Here is an 18,391-nt window from a genome sequence, read left to right as displayed (position 1 = left end):
GTGGAAGTCAATTCACATAATACATTTTACCATCGGGAGCACTTGCACTGTGGCACTGGATGGCAGTGGCACAGTGCCCTGAGCAGCTAACACCAACACAAAAACACATTGAGGCACAGACAAAACTGGAAGGGTGACCCACGCCAATGGTGCCAGGTCTAACAGCCGGGCTCACGATCAAGGCCAGCAAATGCCAGATAGGCCAAGGATCGGTGACCTATCTGGGCCATCAAGTAGGGAGCGGTCAGGTGGCTCCCCTCCAACCGAAAGTTGATGCCATCCAGGCGTGGGAACCCCCCACCACCCAGACAGCTGTCCGGGCCTTCCTGGGCCTCACCGGATACTACGGCGATTCATCAGAGACTATGGGAGCATTGTCGGCCCCCTCACAGAGCTCACGTCAAAAAAACAGCCCAAGAAGGTACACTGGACTCTCAAAACGGCGATGTGCACTGCCCCCGTGCTACAGGCCCCTGACTACAGCAAGGAGTTCGTGGTGCATACGGACGCCTCCGAATATGGAATTGGGGCCGTCCTGTCCCAGGTAGATTCGGAGGGACTCGACAGACCCGTGGCCTTCATCAGCCGACGGCTGCTGCCCCGGGAGCAGCGGTGGAGCACCATTGAGCGGGAGGCCTTCGCTGTAGTGTGGGCCCTCAAAAAGCTCCGGCCCTATCTCTTCGGCACCCACTTCCGGGTCCAGACCGACCACCGGCCCTTGCGGTGGTTAATGCAAAGGAGGGGCGAGAACCCCAAGCTGCTGCGATGGTCCATCTCACTGCAAGGGATGGACTTCTCTGTTGAACACCGGCCCGGCAATGACCACGCCAACGCCGACGGCCTGTCCCGCTTCTTCCGCCTCGACGAGGAGAACCCCCAAGGAAATGGGTGACTCTCCCTGCCTTCGGCTGGGGGGGACGCCTGTTGGACCCGGCCTCGTGGCGTGGTCTTAACCCTCTTGGATTGTGCTCGTCCCCCCGCACTGGCCTACACGGGCCACCCTTTCAGGCCGCCAGGGACCCCTCCTCCCTTCGAGGCCCCCTTTGGATTGTACCCCCTTGTCCTACACCCGCCGCAGTGGCCCCCTTTTCCAGGCCGCACAGGGACCCCTCATCCCTTCGGGGTCCCCCCCCATGCTTGCTCCACGCACCAGCCCACGCAGCCCGGCTCCCTCCGGCCTCGGCCCCAGCGAAGCCCCGACATCGAGGCACCAAGATCTGGCCAGGGGGCACCGCATGGCCACTTCACCACTCCCGGAGGAGAGTTTCGATAGGACCCCCCACCGTCCCTCGACACCTAGGTGCGATCGTCCTCCGGCCTCCCCGGGCCTGGCGCCTCTCCCGCTGGGCGTCTGGCCTCTCCCAGCCCGGCCTGTCCGCTCCCCCAAGCGCAAGGGTCCGGACATCAAAGGGCTTCAGATCTATATCTGGGGCAACCCCGCAATGGGACAGTAGTTGTATCCCGGAGTCAAGAGCCCTGCTGATGGAATCGCGGCTGACCCTATGCAGAAGAACTCTTGCTTGAGACTATACCACGAGCCCTGCTGACTGCGTCGCGGCTCCACCTTATTGAGACAAGGAATCTCACGGAACATCGGGGCCCTGCTGACGCGGTCGCGGCCCAACCTCGCTGAAACCTCCCTCGGAGCCCTGCTGACGTCGTCGCGGCTCGAGCTGAACTGAAACACCTTAAGAGCCCTGTTGACCTGGTCGCGGCTCGAACTCCACGAACTGATCGCCAGAGCCCTGCTGACGCCGTCGCGGCTCGACCACTCCGAGATTCGGAGTCCCTCCAGCTTGAGGATCAAGAACTGGGCCCAAGGTACTCTCATACCAAGCTGCTACTAAAGACTGTCCCGCTACCCCGTCCCTACCCAAGACTTTGAGACTCTTGCGGATCCCTCGATCCCCCTTGTACACATTGATAAACGTAACTTCTTAGATGCTGATAAAGAACTGCTTGTCTTGATAAACATCCTCGAGTCCTGTGTGGTGGTGTTACTGTGCTAGTACGTTATAGGAGAAGGACCTCTTCTAGGAGGCTTCTCAGCAGCGCACAGCTACTTCGTGCAGTGTGGGGGCCACCTCTGGGTGGTCTCTCTGGCTCCCCAGAGGTCCGCCTTCCAACACTTTGGTGGTGCTATGTGATGCTGTGGTGGTGCTGAGTGATGCTGTGGTGGTGCTGAGTGATGCTGTGGTGGCCCTGAGTGATGCTATGATGGTGCTGAGTGATTCTGTGGTGGCGCTGAGTGATGCTGTGGTGGCACTTACTGATGCTGTGGTGGCACTGAGTGATATTGTTGTTGCCCTGAGTGATGCTGTGGTGGTGCTGAGGGATGCTGTGGTGGCTCTGAGTGATGCTGTGGTGGCCCTGAGTGATGCTGTCGTGGCGCTGAGTGATATTGTTGTGGCCCTGAGTGATGCTGTGGTGGTGCTGAGGGATGCTGTGGTGGCTCTGAGTGATGCTGTGGTGGTGCTTAGTGATATTGTTGTGGCTCTGAGTGATGCTGTGGTGGGGCTGAGTAATGCTGTGGTGGCGTTGAGTGATGCTGTGTTGGCCATGAGTGATGCTGTGGTGTCGCTGAGTGATGCTGTGGTGATGTTAAGTGATGCTGTGGTGATGTTAAGTGATGCTGTGGTAGCGCTGAGTGATGCTGTGGTGGCCCTGAGTGATGCTGTGGTAGCCCTGAGTGATGCTGTTGTGGCGCTGAGTGGTGCTGTGGTGGTGCTGAGTGATGCTGTGGTGGTGCTGAGTGACGCTGTTGCGGTGCTGAATGATGCTGTGGTGGCCGTGATTGATGCTTTGGTTGCACTGAGTGATGCTGTGGCTGCCCTGAGTGATGCTCTGGTGGCTCTGAGTGATGCTGTGGTGGTGCAGAGTGAAGCTGTCGTGGTGCAGAGTGATGCTGTGGTGGTCCTGAGTGATGCTCTGGTGGTTCTGTTTGATGCTGTGGTGGTGCTGACCGATACTGTGGTGGTGCTGAGTGATGCTTTGATGGCCCTGAGTGATGCTGTGGTGGTTCTGAGTGATGCTGTGTTGGTGGTGACTGATGCTGTGGTGGCGCTGAATGATGCTATGGTGGCCCTGATTAATGCTTTGGTTGCCCTGAGTGATGCTGTGGTGGCCCTGAGTGATGCTGTGGTGGATCTGAGTGATGCTGTTGTGGTGGTGACTTATACTGTGGTGGCGCTGAATGATGCTGTGGTGGCCCTGATTGATGCTTTGGTTGCACTGAGTGATGCTGTGGTGGCCCTGAGTGATGCTGTAGTGGCCCTGAATGATGCTGTGGTGGTGCAGAGTGATGCTGTGGTGGTGCAGAGTGATGCTGTGGTGGTCCTGGGTGATGCTTTGGTGGCCCTGAGTGATGCAGTGGTGTCCCTGAGTGATGCTTTGGTGGTTCTAAGTGATGCTGTGATGGTGCTGAGTGATGCTGTGGTGGTGCTGAGTGATGCTGTGGTGGCCCTGAGTGATGCTATGGTGGTGCTGAGTAATGCTGTGGTGGCACTTACTGATGCTGTGGTGGCACTGAGTGATATTGTTGTGGCCCTGAGTGATGCTGTGGTGGTGCTAAGTGATGCTGTGGTGGTGCTAAGTGATGCTGTGGTGGCTCTGAGTGATGCTGTGGTGGCCCTGAGTGATGCTGTCGTGGTGCTGAGTGATGCTGTGGTGGCACTGACTGATGCTGTGGTGGTGCTGAGTGATATTGTTGTGGCTCTGAGTGATGCTGTGGTGGGGCTGAGTAATGCTTTGATGGCATTGAGTGATGCTGTGTTGGCCATGAGTGATGCTGTGGTGTCGCTGAGTGATGCTGTGGTGATGTTGAGTGATGCTGTGGTAGCGCTGAGTGATGCAGTGGTGGCCCTGAGTGATATGGTTGTGGCCCTGAGTGATGCTGTGGTAGCACTGAGTGTTGCTGTGGTGGTGCTGAGTGATGCTGTGGTAACGCTGAGTGATGCTGTGGTGGCGCTGAGTGATGCTGTTGTGGCCCTGAGTGATTCTGTGGTGGTGCTGAGTGATGCTGTGGTGGTGCTGAGTGATGCTGTTGTGGTGCTGAATGATGCTGTGGTGGCCCTCATTGATGCTGTGGTTGCACTGAGTGATGCTGTGGTGGCCCTGAGTGATGCTGTAGTGGCCCTGAGTGATGCTGTGGTGGTGCAGAGTGATGCTGTGGTGGTGGTGACTGATGCTGTGGTGGCGCTGAATGATGCTGTGGTGGCCCTGATTAATGCTTTGGTTGCACTGACTGATGCTGTGGTGGCCCTGAGTGATGCTGTGGTGGCCCTGAGTGATGCTGTGATGTAGGTGACTGATGCTGTGGTGGCGCTGAATGATGCTGTGGTGGCCCTGATTGATGCTTTGGTTGCACTGAGTGATGCTGTTGTGGCCCTGAGTGATGCTTTAGTGGCCCTGAGCGATGCTCTGGTGGTGCAGAGTGATGCTGTGGTGGTGCAGAGTGATGCTGTGGTGGTCCTGGGTGATGCAGTGGTGGCCCTGAGTGATGCAGTGGTGGCCCTGAGTGATGTTTTGGTGGTGCTAAGTGATGCTGTGATGGTGCTGAGTGATGCTGTGGTGGTGCTGAGTGATGCTGTAGTGGCGCTGAGTGATGCTATGGTGGTGCTGAGGGATGCTGTGGTGGTACTTACTGATGCTGTGGTGGCACTGAGTGATATTGTTGTGGCCCTGAGTGATGCTGTGGTGGTGCTGAGGGATGCTGTGGTGGCTCTGAGTGATGCTGTTGTGGCCCTGAGTGATGCTGTCGTGGCGCTGAGTGATATTGTTGTGCCCTGAGTGATGCTGAGGGATGCTGTGGTGGCTCTGAGTGATGCTGTGGTGGTGCTGAGTGATATTGTTGTGGCTCTAAGTGATGCTGTGGTGGGGCTGAGTAATGCAGTTGTGGCGTTGAGTGATGCTGTGTTGGCCATGAGTGATGCTGTGGTGGCACTGAGTGTTGCTGTGGTGGCACTGAGTTATGCTGTGGTGACGCTGAGTGATGCTGTGGTGGCGCTGAGTGATGCTGTTGTGGCCCTGAGTGATGCTGTGGTGGCGCTGAGTGATGCTGTGGTGGCGCTGAGTGATGCTGTGGTGGTGCTGAGTGATGCTGTGGCGGTGCTGAATGATGCTGTGGTGTCCGTGATTGATGCTTTGGTTGCACTGAGTGATGCTGTGGCTGCCTTGAGTGATGCTGTGGCTGCCTTGAGTGATGCTCTGTGTGGGAGCCGGCCTCGTGGCATGGTCCTGTTTCCCCGCGCTAAGCCGCACGAGGTCCCATGCACCTCGGGGCTCCTCCATTTTGGACTATACGTCACTCCAGGTGACCACCTGTGTGACCCCGCTTCACCCGGCCTCTGTCCCAGCGAGGCCCGACATCGAGGCGCCAACCCCTGGCCCGGGGGATACCACGTGAACCCTTCCCACTCCCGGCGGAGGGCAGTATCGATGGGACCCCCAACCGTTCTTCCACACCTAGGTGCGATCGCCCCACAGCTCTCTGGGGCCTGGCGCCTCTCCTGCTGGGCGTCTGGCTGCTCCCTACCCGGCCTCTCCGCCCCCTCCGGGCGCAAGGGTCCGGACATCAAAGGGCTCCAGTCCTATATCTGGGGCGACCCGATAACAGGACAGTAGTTGTATCCTGGAGTCAAGAGCCCTGCTGATCGGATCGCGGCTGACCCTACGGAGGAAGACTCTGCCTGAAACTACCTGTTGAGCCCTGCTGACAACGTCGCGGCTCCATCGTACTTACAAGACCTTTTACGAACCTTTGGGGCCCTGCTGACGCCGTCGCGGCCCGACCTTGTGAACTTGCCATCAGAGCCCAGCTGACCTCGTCGCGCTTCGACCGAAGCGGACCTACCACCGGAGCCCTGCTGACTGTGTCGCGGCTCGACCCAAGCGGAACTACCACCCGAGCCCTGCTGACGCCGTCGCGGCTCTCCTCGACCAAGCCGCTCTGAGACAGTATCCAAGGTCTGGCACAGAGCCCTCTTCCCCGTACCTGGTTGGTACTGAGACTGTCCCGCTACCCTATTCCCTTCGAGACATTGAGACTCTTACTGGATCCCTCGATCCCACTGTAAATATTGAACGTACTACTTTTTGATAAAGAACCAAGTCAAGCAACCGATATTGAGTCCTGTGTGGTGGTGTTACTGGGCCTAGTACGATCATAGGCGAAGGACCCCCCCCCCTGCAGGGGCTTCTCAGCGGCGCTCGGCTGTACTTGTGCGGTAGGAAGGTGCCCCGGAATAGTCTCCCCGACTCCCCCGTGGTCCTCCCTCCAACATTTGGTGGCCAGCGACGGGATCCGAGCCAGACGCAATCGTACAGGCAAGTAACGCAACCACTACCTGACCAGACGGAAAAAGAGAAAGGGAACCATGGACGGCCAAGAAGCAACCGTGGCCGCAATCTTCCAGCTGGAAAAACTGGAAGAATACACCCACAAAGAACTCAAACAATTCTGCAAAGACAAAGGGATCGCAACCACAGGATTGGGCACCAAGGAAGAGATGCAGAAAGCCCTGAAAGCCTGGACAGAACCCGAGACCACTCCACCCCGAGCCGAAGGGACCTCGGCCCGGGACGGAACCCTGCCGACCCCAACCCCGACAGATGGGGGGCGAGCCGACCCAGAAACCAGCCTTTCCCCCGAAGAAATGCGAGAACGGGAGAGGGTCTGGACACACGAAATGGACCTCGCCCGACTCCGGCTGGACGGTGAGCTCCTACTGGCGGAGAAGAAGATAGCCTTGGAGCAACTACGGCTGCAAGAGGAAATCGAGGAAAAGAAACGGCGTCGGGAACTAGAGGAGAGATGGCTAACCCTCGAGCACGAGAGGAGCCTTAAGGAACTTGAACTCAAAGCTAAAACGGGGGAGACCAGCAACCCCGGAACACGGGACGCTCTGCCCCTGACCGAGCCAAAGGTTCACATCCCCAAGGATGTCGTCAAAGAGTACTATAAAAATGACGACATCCAGCAATGGTTCCGAGCGTACGAAGTAGCCATGACCTCCCATCGGGTACCCCGGAAGGATTGGGGTGCCGGCCTATGGGGGAGGTTCCTCAGCGAAGGCCGGGATACCCTGCTGCAACTCCCCGACGCGGTGATGACATCATACGACCACATGAAGGAAGCCCTACTCACACGCTACGGACTATCCGCCGAGATGTACCGGCAGCGCTTCCGGGACTGCAAGAAGCTCCCCGGTACCACATGAGTCGAATACGTGGACTTCTTCAGCCGAGCGTTGGAAGGTTGGATAAAAGGAAGCAAGGTCACCTCATACAATGAACTGTTCGACCTCATTGTCTGGGAGCACCTCGCCAACAACTGCTTTGTTGAACTAAGGCAACACCTCCTGGACAGTAAACTGACCGAGCCCCGGAAGCTCGCCGCCGAAGCAGACCGATGGGTCAACACCCTGGTCCCCCGGAATCCAGTGGGGGACTATCCACGGAGTACCACGGGACCTCCCCGCCAGCGAGGCGGAGGAGGGGGGTCCCACCGCAATCGAGAATTCCCGGCCGGGCCGCCCAGAAGCCAGCCACGAGGCCAAGCCACCAACCACACTTCCCCGACCCAGGGCCGAAGGGGGACCCCTATCGCGCGGCCTGGACCACGACCGACAGTGACCTGCTTCGGCTGTCAGCAGACCGGCCACTATGCGAGCGACCCGGCCTGCCCCGTGAACCGACGGAACGGGACCACTGGGCCCCCTCCCCGACAAATAGCCGCCGCAGCCCTGGGGGAGGAAGAAGACGAGGAGGAAAACCACGACGATGGGTCCCCCGAGTGGGAACCAGCTGCCATGTCGCTTGTATGCCTGGGCTCCCGAGAAATGGTGCCCGAGCCGCCATCCCAAGCAACACCCAGAAGTACCAACAGTGGGTCACCATCAATGGACGACGGGCCGAGGCCCTCCGGGACACTGGGGCCAGTGTGACCGCTGTCCGCTGCCACCTGGTGACCCCCGAACAAATCCTGCCGCAGGTCCTCTGCCCTGTCCGGACCGCGGACAACACCGAGAGCATGTGCCGGATGGCCAGGATCCCCTTCGAGTGGGGAGGAGAGTCCGGCACCCTAAAAGTGACTGTCCGCGACGACGCCCCAGTGGACTGCCTCCTGGGGAATGACCTAGAGAGCTCACCCTGGGCACAGGTAGAACGCCGAGAGCATCTGGGGATGCTAGGACTGCCCGAGTGGGCCTGCGCCACCACCCGGTCCATGACCGCCCAACCAGCCGCTGCCACGGCCCCGACAAGCCGACGGGCCCCGAACTATCACCCTCCTCCGGCACGGAGGAACCTGACGAGGAGGCCGGGCCACCCAAACTTTCTGCCGACGAGGCCGCCTCCCTCAGCGAGATCCCCGAGCTGGCCCAGTGGCGCCACAACGGGGGCCCCACCCGCAAACAATTCCAGCAAGAGCAGAAGGCCTGCCCGTCCCTCGAGGGGGCCCGACAGCAAGCGGCCGCCCAGGCTGCGGGGGACCCCACGGGAACCCACTGGGTCTATTGGGACAATGACTTATTGTATAGCGAGCAGAAAGTCGCCGAACTAGGGGCCGGCCGGGTGCTGGTGGTCCCCCTCCGATTTCGAGAGTTCCTCCTGAACCTGGCACATGACGTGCCTCTCGCCGGACACCTCGGGCGGGACAAAACTTACAGCCGCTTAGTGACCCATTTCTATTGGCCCCGAATGAGAAGGGACGTGGACCATCACTGCCGGTCCTGCCCGACCTGCCAAGCTAGCGGGAAGACTGGGGGGCGAGTGAAAGCCCCCCTCCAACCATTTCCAGCCATCCACACCCCGTTCGAACGAGTGGGGATAGACATCGTGGGACCCCTCGACCCCCGAACCGCCCTGGGGCACCGCTTCATCCTGGTACTGGTCGACCACGCCACCCGATACCCCGAGGCCATCCCACTCCGCACCGTGACAGCTCCAGTGGTGGGCCGGGCCCTGATGGGCATCTTCTCCAGGGTGGGGTTCCCCCAAGAAGTGGTGAGCGACAGGGGTACGAACTTTATTTCGAAGTACATGAGATCCCTCTGGCAACAATGTGGGGTCACCTATAAATTCACTACCCCTTACCACCCCCAGGGGAACGGACTGGTCGAGCGGTTCAACAGAACCCTGAAGGGGATGATCAAGGGCCTGGAAGAGCCCCTGAGGAGGAGATGGGATGTCCTGCTTCCCTGCCTCTTGTTCGCCTATCGGGAGGTACCACAGAAATCCCTGGGCTTCAGCCCCTTCGAACTGTTGTATGGGCACCCCGTCCGAGGGCCCCTCAGCCTGGTCAAGGAGGGCTGGGAGGCGGCCGTCCAAGATGCCCCCCCGACGTCTACCGGTACCTCCTGACCCTGCGGAACCAGACTCGGAAGTTCCGGGCCCTGGCAGAAGCCACCCTCGAAGCCAGCCAAGAAGACATGAAACGCTGGTATGACGAAAATGCCTCAGCCATCGAGTTCGAGCCGGGCCAGCAAGTCTGGGTCATGTCGCCCGTGGACCCCTGCGCCCTGCAGGACAAGTGGACCGGGCCCTTCAAGGTAGTTGAGAGGAAGAGCCCCGTCACCTACCTGGTCGACATGGAGTCCCCGAGGAACCCCCTCCGGGTCCTGCACGCCAACCGGCTCAAGCCCCACTTTGCCCGAACTGAACTAAGCCTACTGCTGGCTACCGACGATGGGGGCGAAAGTGACTCCGAGCCCCTACCAGACCTCCTGGGGTCCTCGGGCCAAGACGGCTCCGTGGAGGGCGTCCGCCTCTCCGCCACCCTGACACCAGAACAGCGCCATGACTGCCAGAAGCTGCTGCAACCCTTCGCTGCCCTCTTCTCTCTCACGCCCGGGGTGACCCCCTGGTGCGTCCACGATGTGGACACAGGGGACAGCCCCCCTGTACGACACCGCGCTTACAGATTACCTGACCGAGTCCGAACATGTATACAGACCGAGGTCGCCAAGATGCTCGCCCTCGGAGTCATCGAGCCTTCCGACAGCCCGTGGGCCAGCCCGGTAGTCCTGGTGCCGAAGGCCACCGCCCCTGGCACGGCCCCCGAACTCAGATTTTGTGTCGACTACCGGGGCCTGAACGCAGTCACCAAGACCGATGCCCACCCCTTGCCATGAGCTGATCGATCGCCTAGGGGCCGCCCGCTACCTAAGCACCTTTGATCTCACCGCTGGGTACTGGCAGATCAAGCTCACTCCCGGCGTCCAGGAACGATCCGCCTTTTCCACCCCCGATGGGCACTACCACTTTCGGGTAATGCCCTTCGGTATGAAGAACGGCCCAGCGACCTTTCAGAGGCTAGTAAACAAGGTCCTGGCCGGACTAGAAGCCTTCAGCGCAGCCTATCTCGACGACATTGCCGTCTTCAGCGACCACTGGGCCGCGCACTTAGGACACCTTGGGGAAGTCCTGGCCGCTCTCCAAAGAGCCGGGCTCACCATTAAGGCCAGTAAATGCCAGATCGGTCAAGGATCTGTGACCTATCTGGGCCACCAGGTGGGGAGTGGCCAGGTGGCGCCCCTCCAGTTAAAAGTCGACGCCATCCAGGCGTGGGAGCCTCCCGCAACCCAAACCGCTGTCCGGGCCTTCCTAGGCCTCACAGGCTACATCCGACGATTTATCAAGGATTATGGCAGCATTGTGGGCCCCCTTACGGAGCTCACTTCAAAGAAACAGCCCAAGGCGGTGCACTGGACGCCCCGCTGTCAGACCGCTTTTGATGCTCTCAAGGCAGCCATGTGCGCTGCCCCTGTGCTACAGGCCCCTGACTACAGCAAGGAATTTGTAGTCCAGACCGATGCCTCGGAGTACGGAATCGGGGCGGTCCTCTCCCAGGTGGACACCAAGGGCCTCGACCGACCTGTGGCCTTTATCAGCCGCCGACTGCTGCCGCGAGAACAGAGGTGGAGCACCATCGAGCGGGAGGCCTTCGCCGTGGTATGGGCTCTCAAAAAGCTCCGGCCATACCTGTTCGGCACCCACTTCAAGGTCCAAACTGACCACCGGCCCTTGCGGTGGCTCATGCAAATGCGGGGCGAGAACCCCAAGCTGTTGCGCTGGTCCATCTCGCTGCAAGGGATGGACTTCACTGTGGAACACCGGCCCGGCAACGACCACGCCAATGCTGACGGCCTGTCCCGATTCTTCCGCCTCGGCGAGGAGAACCCCCAAGGAGATGGGTGACTCTCCCTGCCTTCAGCTGGGGGGGACACATGTGGGAGCCGGCCTCGTGGCATGGTCTTGTTTCCCCGCGCTAAGCCGCACGAGGTCCCATGCACCTCGGGGCTCCTCCATTTTGGACTATACGTCACTCCACGTGACCACCTGTGTGACCCCGCTTCACCCGGCCTCTGTCCCAGCGAGGCCCGACATCGAGGCGCCAACCCCTGGCCCGGGGGATACCACGTGAACCCTTCCCTCTCCCGGTGGAGGGCAGTATCGATGGGACCCCCAACCGTTCTTCCACACCTAGGTGCGATCGCCCCACAGCTCTCTGGGGCCTGGCGCCTCTCCTGCTGGGCGTCTGGCCACTCCCTACCCGGCCTCTCCGCCCCCTCCGGGCGCAAGGGTCTGGACATCAAAGGGCTCCAGTCCTATATCTGGGGCGACCCGACAACAGGACAGTAGTTGTATCCTGGAGTCAAGAGCCCTGCTGATCGGATCGCGGCTGACCCTACGGTGGAAGACTCTGCCTGAAACTACCTGTTGAGCCCTGCTGACGACGTAGCGGCTCCATCGTACTTACAAGACCTTTTACGAACCTTTGGGGCCCAGCTGACGCCGTCGCGGCCCGACCTTGTGAACTTGCCATCAGAGCCCAGCTGACCTTGTCGCAGCTCGACCGAAGCGGACCTACCACCGGAGCCCTGCTGACTGTGTCGCGGCTCGACCCAAGCGGAACTACCACCCGAGCCCTGCTGACGCCGTCGCGGCTCTCCTCGACCAAGCCGCTCTGAGACAGTATCCAAGGTCTGGCACAGAGCCCCCTTCCCCGTACCTGGTTGGTACTGAGACTGTCCCGCTACCCTATTCCCTTCGAGACATTGAGACTCTTACTGGATCCCTCGATCCCACTGTAAATATTGAACGTACTACTTTTTGATAAAGAACCAAGTCAAGCAACCGATATTGAGTCCTGTGTGGTGGTGTTACTGGGCCTAGTACGATCATAGGAGAAGGACCCTCCCCCTGCAGGGGCTTCTCAGCGGCGCTCGGCTGTACTTGTGCCGTAGGAAGGTGCCCCGGAATAGTCTCCCCGACTCCCCGGTGGTCCTCCCTCCAACACTCTGGTGTCCCTGAGTGATGCTGTGGTGGTGCAGAGTGAGGCTGTTGTGGTGCAGAGTGATGCTGTGGTGGTCCTGAGTGATGCTCTGGTGGTTCTGTTTGATGCTGTGTGTGAGAAGTTGGCCTGGCATATGCTGTTCCTAGTTATAGGAACACCTTGCACCAGTCCAATTCGACTCTTATTGATGATAGGTTTAAGACAACCTTTAAAGAAAGCTATCCTAGTGGTAGCTGTGGAGAGCAGCCTTCAGGCTAAGTCTTGAAGGAGTGTTAAGCTTATTGTTTTACCATAATAACCTCTTGAATAACCAAATGAAAGAGTAGCCCACACAGGTATATATATAAAATATATGTATTTATTCTAGACAGAATCCCACAGTCACTTTATGTGGCTAGTGGCAAAGTTACATTTCAAACAAGCATTTATACAATAAATATCACAGAAATCAATGGGCCCCAGGGGGGGACCAAACCATATACTAAAATAGTGGTATAAGAACCACGACAATTCTACAGGCAATGCCTAGGGCATTCAGGATCGCTTGCCCCTTCAGAATCCACCCACAGTTATGAGGAAGGGGACCCACGGGAGACGCGTGCAGTGCAAAGAGCTGCTATCGGGATCGCAATGTTAGCCTATGGAGAATGTCGCGGTTTGAAATAAACAGATTAAAAATACTTCTAGCAGGAGTACAAAGTTAAAACTTTAGACTTAAGCTTTTGAGATGCCACAACCCCGAGAGTACAGAGGTACCACTGTTACCTGCCCCAGGGATGCCGGGTGCATAGGTCGTTTCTGCGGGTCGGGTCGCGGGCTGATTTTCAATGGGAAAATAGTCAAAAGTTCTGCTAGCCAAAAGCGTCGATGATGCCGTGAAGATCAAAGATGTGAAGAATGTAGAGAAGAACCTGAAAGCAGAGAGGACAGAGTCTGGGTCACGGCAAAGTGACCAGGAGGCTCAAAGCAAGGTGCCCTTCGATGTCGGGTGCTTCAGGTGAGAGGTGCTGTTGCTTGGATCTGCAGCATCGGGCTCCGGGAGGCTTCAAGGAAGGCCAGCTTCCGGAAGGCGACTGTCCCACGTCAGATGAGGGTTGCTGCGGTGTTAGTGTCCGGATTGGATCCACTAAGCCTTGGCAACCACAACCCACGAAGAATAGACAAATCAGCTACAGTGCAGACCCACGAGGTCTGGGAGAGGTCTCCTTCAAGGAGACTGTAGAGCAGGCCTGGTGCAACTAGGGGAACTCTTGTTTTCAAAGATAGACCTCCGCTAAGGCCCACAAGTCGAGAGACAAGAGACTGCGGCAGTCGGCAATTTGGAGTGCGTAAAAGGGCACCCACGGGCCACCGGAGGGGGCTAGGGCACTGGTCTTTGGCACAATTGCTGTAGAGTGGTTGGCTCGTAAACGGGCCAAAGCACAACTTCCCCACTGGTCAGGGTCGTGTGCTATACAAGAAGAGGCCGGGGTCTCGGGGTATTGGGGATCTCGGCACCCACGTGGTCCACGGTGCCCAAACTCGTTGCGCACACTCACTGGCATCTGGGATGCGCTGGAAACCCACCTCAAGGGTTCTGGAAGTCGTCGAAGTTCGTGAGAGCAGTGAAGTTCCAACCGGGTCACTTGCAGTGTTTCAGGTGCCTGCCAAGCAGGGGGATAACTCCTTTATCCCAAGGGAGATTTCTTCCGTCAGCTGGGCAGCAGCTCGTCGAAGGTCGGTTCTGTAAAGTTCCAAATTAATCTGAGGCTCTGGGGCCATGTTATTCACCTTTATCCCCAAGATTAGGGGAGTGTCCAGAGTAGTGTCCACCAATGGCTGGTGAGGCGGGAAAGGGTGGCTACACCCTCTCCCCTTTGTGTGTTTCCCACCTGGGCGAGGGGCAGGATGCCCCTGAACCGGTTGCAAGCGGTGTATGCAGAATTAGGTCTCTGCAGCTGCCTACGTGCAACTCTGAAAGGACATTTGGTGCACCCACCCTGTTCCAATCCACATTATCCTGTCTGGGGAGATGCTAGCACCTCCCTGCCACAGGAGCCCTATTGTCCAGCTGGCGAGGCTGGGGTTTTCCCTAGCAACAGCCAGCCAGGGTCGTGTAGGTGGCGGGCAGTAGCCATTTTGTGTAACTTGTGCACTTTTAAATTGGTGTCTAAATTCTACCGCTTTTCCCATATCGCCCTTCTAGCAAGGGGGAATCGTACCCTCATGCCCATGGCTGGACTGGGGGTATGATTCCTACATGTTTGACACCAAACACGATATGGTTCTGTGTAGCCATTCTCAAGTTATCGCGATGACGCGATTTTCTTATAATGCGGTTAAGAGTATATGGTATGGCTACACTACAAACAACCCAGTAACGATTTTACGAAAGTTGCAGAGAGGCCCTACTCACGTAGGGGTCCCCCCTCACACATACCTCAGCACCCAGCTATGTAGGATTACCAGGGCCTGCCATAGGGGTGACCTATGAGAGTATATGTGTTGTAATGGTGTGGGATATAGGGTACCTACATCCCTGTAAGGGGTGCTAGCACCACCTTACCCAGACTACAGTAGTGGTCTGGTGGTGTCAGTTTGTATGGCTGTCCCAGGGTGGCACAATAAGTGATGCAGCCCTGGTAGGCCTACTGGGGGACCCATGCCCTGGGTACCTAGGGTACCATCTACAAGGGATTGGTAGGGCATGCCCAGCATCCAATTAGGTTTGTACCTAGAGTACTCACATCAGTTTTAGGGAGAAAGCAGATAGGCTGGGGTCCTGGATAGCAGGATCCCAGCCAGACTAGTCAAAAACCACTCAAATACCAGGCAAAAAGTTGGGGGCAACCATTAGTCAGATTCCACTCTCCTACACTGTGGTGGTCCTGAGTGATGCTGTGGTGGTGCTGAGTGATGCTGTTGTGGCCCTGAGTGATGGTGTGGTGGTGCTGAGTGATGCTGTGGTGGTGCTGACCGATGCTGTGGTGGTGCTGAGTGATGCTGTGATGGCCCTGAGTGATGCTGTGGTGGTTCTGAGTGATGCTACGTTGGTGGTGACTGATGCTGTGGTGGCGCTGAATGATGCTATGGTGGCCCTGATTAATGCTTTGGTTGCACTGAGTGATGCTGTGGTGGCCCTGAGTGATGCTGTGGTGGATCTGAGTGATGCTGTGGTGGTGGTGACTTATGCTGTGGTGGCGCTGAATGATGCTGTGGTGGCCCTGATTGATGCTTTGGTTGCACTGAGTGATGCGGTGGTGGCCCTGAGTAATGCTGTAGTGGCCCTGAGTGATGCTGTGGTGGTGCAGAGTGATGCTGTGGTGGTGCAGAGTGATGCTGTGATGGTGCTGAGTGATGCTGTGATGGTGCTGAGTGATGCTGTGGTGGTGCTGAGTGATGCTGTGGTGGCCCTGAGGGATGCTTTGGTGGTGCTAAGTGATGCTGTGATGGTGCAGAGTGATGCTCAGGTGGTCCTGTTTGACGCTGTGGTGATCCTGAGTGATGCTGTGGTGGTGCTGAGTGATGCTGTTGTGGCCCTGAGTGATGGTGTGGTGGTGCTGAGTGATGCTGTGGTGGTGCTGACCGATCCTGTGGTGGTGCTGAGTGATGCTGTGATGGCCCTGAGTGATGCTGTTGTGGTTCTGAGGGATGCTGTGGTGGTGGTGACTGATGCTGTGGTGGCGCTGAATTATGCTGTGGTGGCCCTGATTGATGCTTTGGTTGCACTGAGTGATGCTGTGGTGGCCCTGAGTGATGCTGTAGTGGCCCTGAGTGATGCTGTGGTGGTGCAGAGTGATGCTATGGTGGTGCAGAGTGATGCTGTGGTGGTCCTGGGTTATGCTGTGGTGATCCTGTTGAATGCTGTGGTGGTCCTGAGTGATGCTGCGGTGGTGCTGAGTGATGCTGCGGTGGTGCCGAGTGATGCTGTGGTGGCGCTGAGTGATGCTGAGGTGCCCTGAGTGATGCTGCGGTGGCGCTGAGTGATGCTGTGATGTCGCTGAGTGATGCTGTGGTGGTGCTGAGTGATGCTGTGTGATGCTGTGGTGGTGCTGAATGATGCTGTGGTGGCCCTGATTGATGCTTTGGTTGCACTGAGTGATGCTGTGGTGGCCCTGAGTGATGCTGTGGTGGTGCAGAGTGAAGCTGTAGTGGTGCAGAGTGATGCTGTGGTGGTGCAGAGTGATGCTGTGGTGGTCCTGAGTGATGCTCTGGTGGTCCTGTTTGATGCTGCGGTGGTCCTGAGTGATGCTGTGGTGGTGCTGAGTGATGCTGTGGTGGCCCTGAGTGATGCTGTGGTGGTGCTGAATGATGCTGTGGTGGTGCTGACCGATGCTGTGGTGGTGCTGAGTGATGCTGTGGTGGCCCTGAGTGATGCTGTGATGGCCCTGAGTGATGCTGTGATGGCCCTGAGTGATGCTGTGGTGGTCCTGAGTGATGCTGTGGTGGTCCTGAGTGAGGCTGCGGTGGTGCTGAGTGATGCTGCGGTTATGCTGAGTGATGCTGTGGTTATGCTGAGTGATGCTGTGGTGGTGTTGAATGATGCCGTGTTGGCCCTGAGTGATGCTGTGGTGTCACTGAGTGATGCTGTGGTGGCACTGAGTGTTGCTGTGGTGGCCTTGAGTGATGCTTTGGTGGCCCTGAGTGATATTGTTGTGGCCTTGGGTGATGCTGTGGTGGTGCTGAGTGTTGCTGTGGTGGCGCTGAGTGATGATGTGGTGGCCCTGAGTGATGCTATGGTGATGCTGAGTGATGCTCTGGTTGTGCTGATTGATGCTGTGGTGGTGCTGAGTGATGTGGTGGTGCTCAGTGATTCTTTGGCGGTGTTGAGTGATACTGTGGTGGTGATGAGTGATGCTGTGGTAGTGCTGAGTGATGCTGTGGTGACACTGAGTGATGCTGTGGTGGCCCTGATTGAGGCTGTAGTGGTGCTGAGTGATGCTGTGGTGGTACTGAGTGATGCTGTTGTGGCCCTGAGTGATGCTGCGGTGGTGCTGAGTGATGCTGTGGTGATGCCGAGTGATGCTGTGGTGGCGCTGAGTGATGCTGAGGTGCCCTGAGTGATGCTGCGGTGGCGCTGAGTGATGCTGTGATGTCGCTGAGTGATGCTGTGGTGGTGCTGAGTGATGCTGTGGTGGTGCTGAATGATGCTGTGGTGGCCCTGATTGATGCTTTGGTTGCACTGAGTGATGCTGTGGTGGCCCTGAGTGATGCTGTGGTGGTGCAGAGTGAAGCTGTAGTGGTGCAGAGTGAAGCTGTGGTGGTGCAGAGTGATGCTGTGGTGGTCCTGAGTGATGCTCTGGTGGTCCTGTTTGATGCTGCGGTGGTCCTGAGTGATGCTGTGGTGGTGCTGAGTGATGCTGTGGTGGCCCTGAGTGATGCTGTGGTGGTGCTGAATGATGCTGTGGTGGTGCTGACCGATGCTGTGGTGGTGCTGAGTGATGCTGTGGTGGCCCTGAATGATGCTGTGGTGGCCCTGAGTGATGCTGTGATGGCCCTGAGTGATGCTGTGGTGGTCCTGAGTGATGCTGTGGTGGTCCTGAGTGAGGCTGTGATGGTGTTGAGTGATGCTGCGGTGGTGCTGAGTGATGCTGTGGTTATGCTGAGTGATGCTGTGGTGGTGTTGAATGATGCCGTGTTGGCCCTGAGTGATGCTGGGGTGTCACTGAGTGATGCTGTGGTGGCACTGAGTGTTGCTGTGGTGGCCTTGAGTGATGCTTTGGTGGCCCTGAGTGATATTGTTGTGGCCTTGGGTGATGCTGTGGTGGTGCTGAGTGTTGCTGTGGTGGCGCTGAGTGATGATGTGGTGGCCCTGAGTGATGCTATGGTGATGCTGAGTGATGCTCTGGTTGTGCTGATTGATGCTGTGGTGGTGCTGAGTGATGTGGTGGTGCTCAGTGATTCTTTGGCGGTGTTGAGTGATACTGTGGTGGTGATGAGTGATGCTGTGGTAGTGCTGAGTGATGTTGTGGTGACACTGAGTGATGCTGTGGTGGCCCTGATTGAGGCTGTAGTGGTGCTGAGTGATGCTGTGGTGGTGCTGAGTGATGCTGTTGTGGCCCTGAATGATGCTGTGGTGTCGCTGAGTGATGTTGTGGTGGCACTGTGTGTTGCTGT

The sequence above is a fragment of the Triturus cristatus genome, chromosome 11 (genome assembly GCF_964204655.1).
Source record: "Triturus cristatus chromosome 11, aTriCri1.1, whole genome shotgun sequence".
NCBI lineage: Eukaryota > Metazoa > Chordata > Amphibia > Caudata > Salamandridae > Triturus > Triturus cristatus.
The sequence above is the reverse complement of the archived record's forward strand: the minus strand, read 5'-3'. Positions refer to the sequence as shown.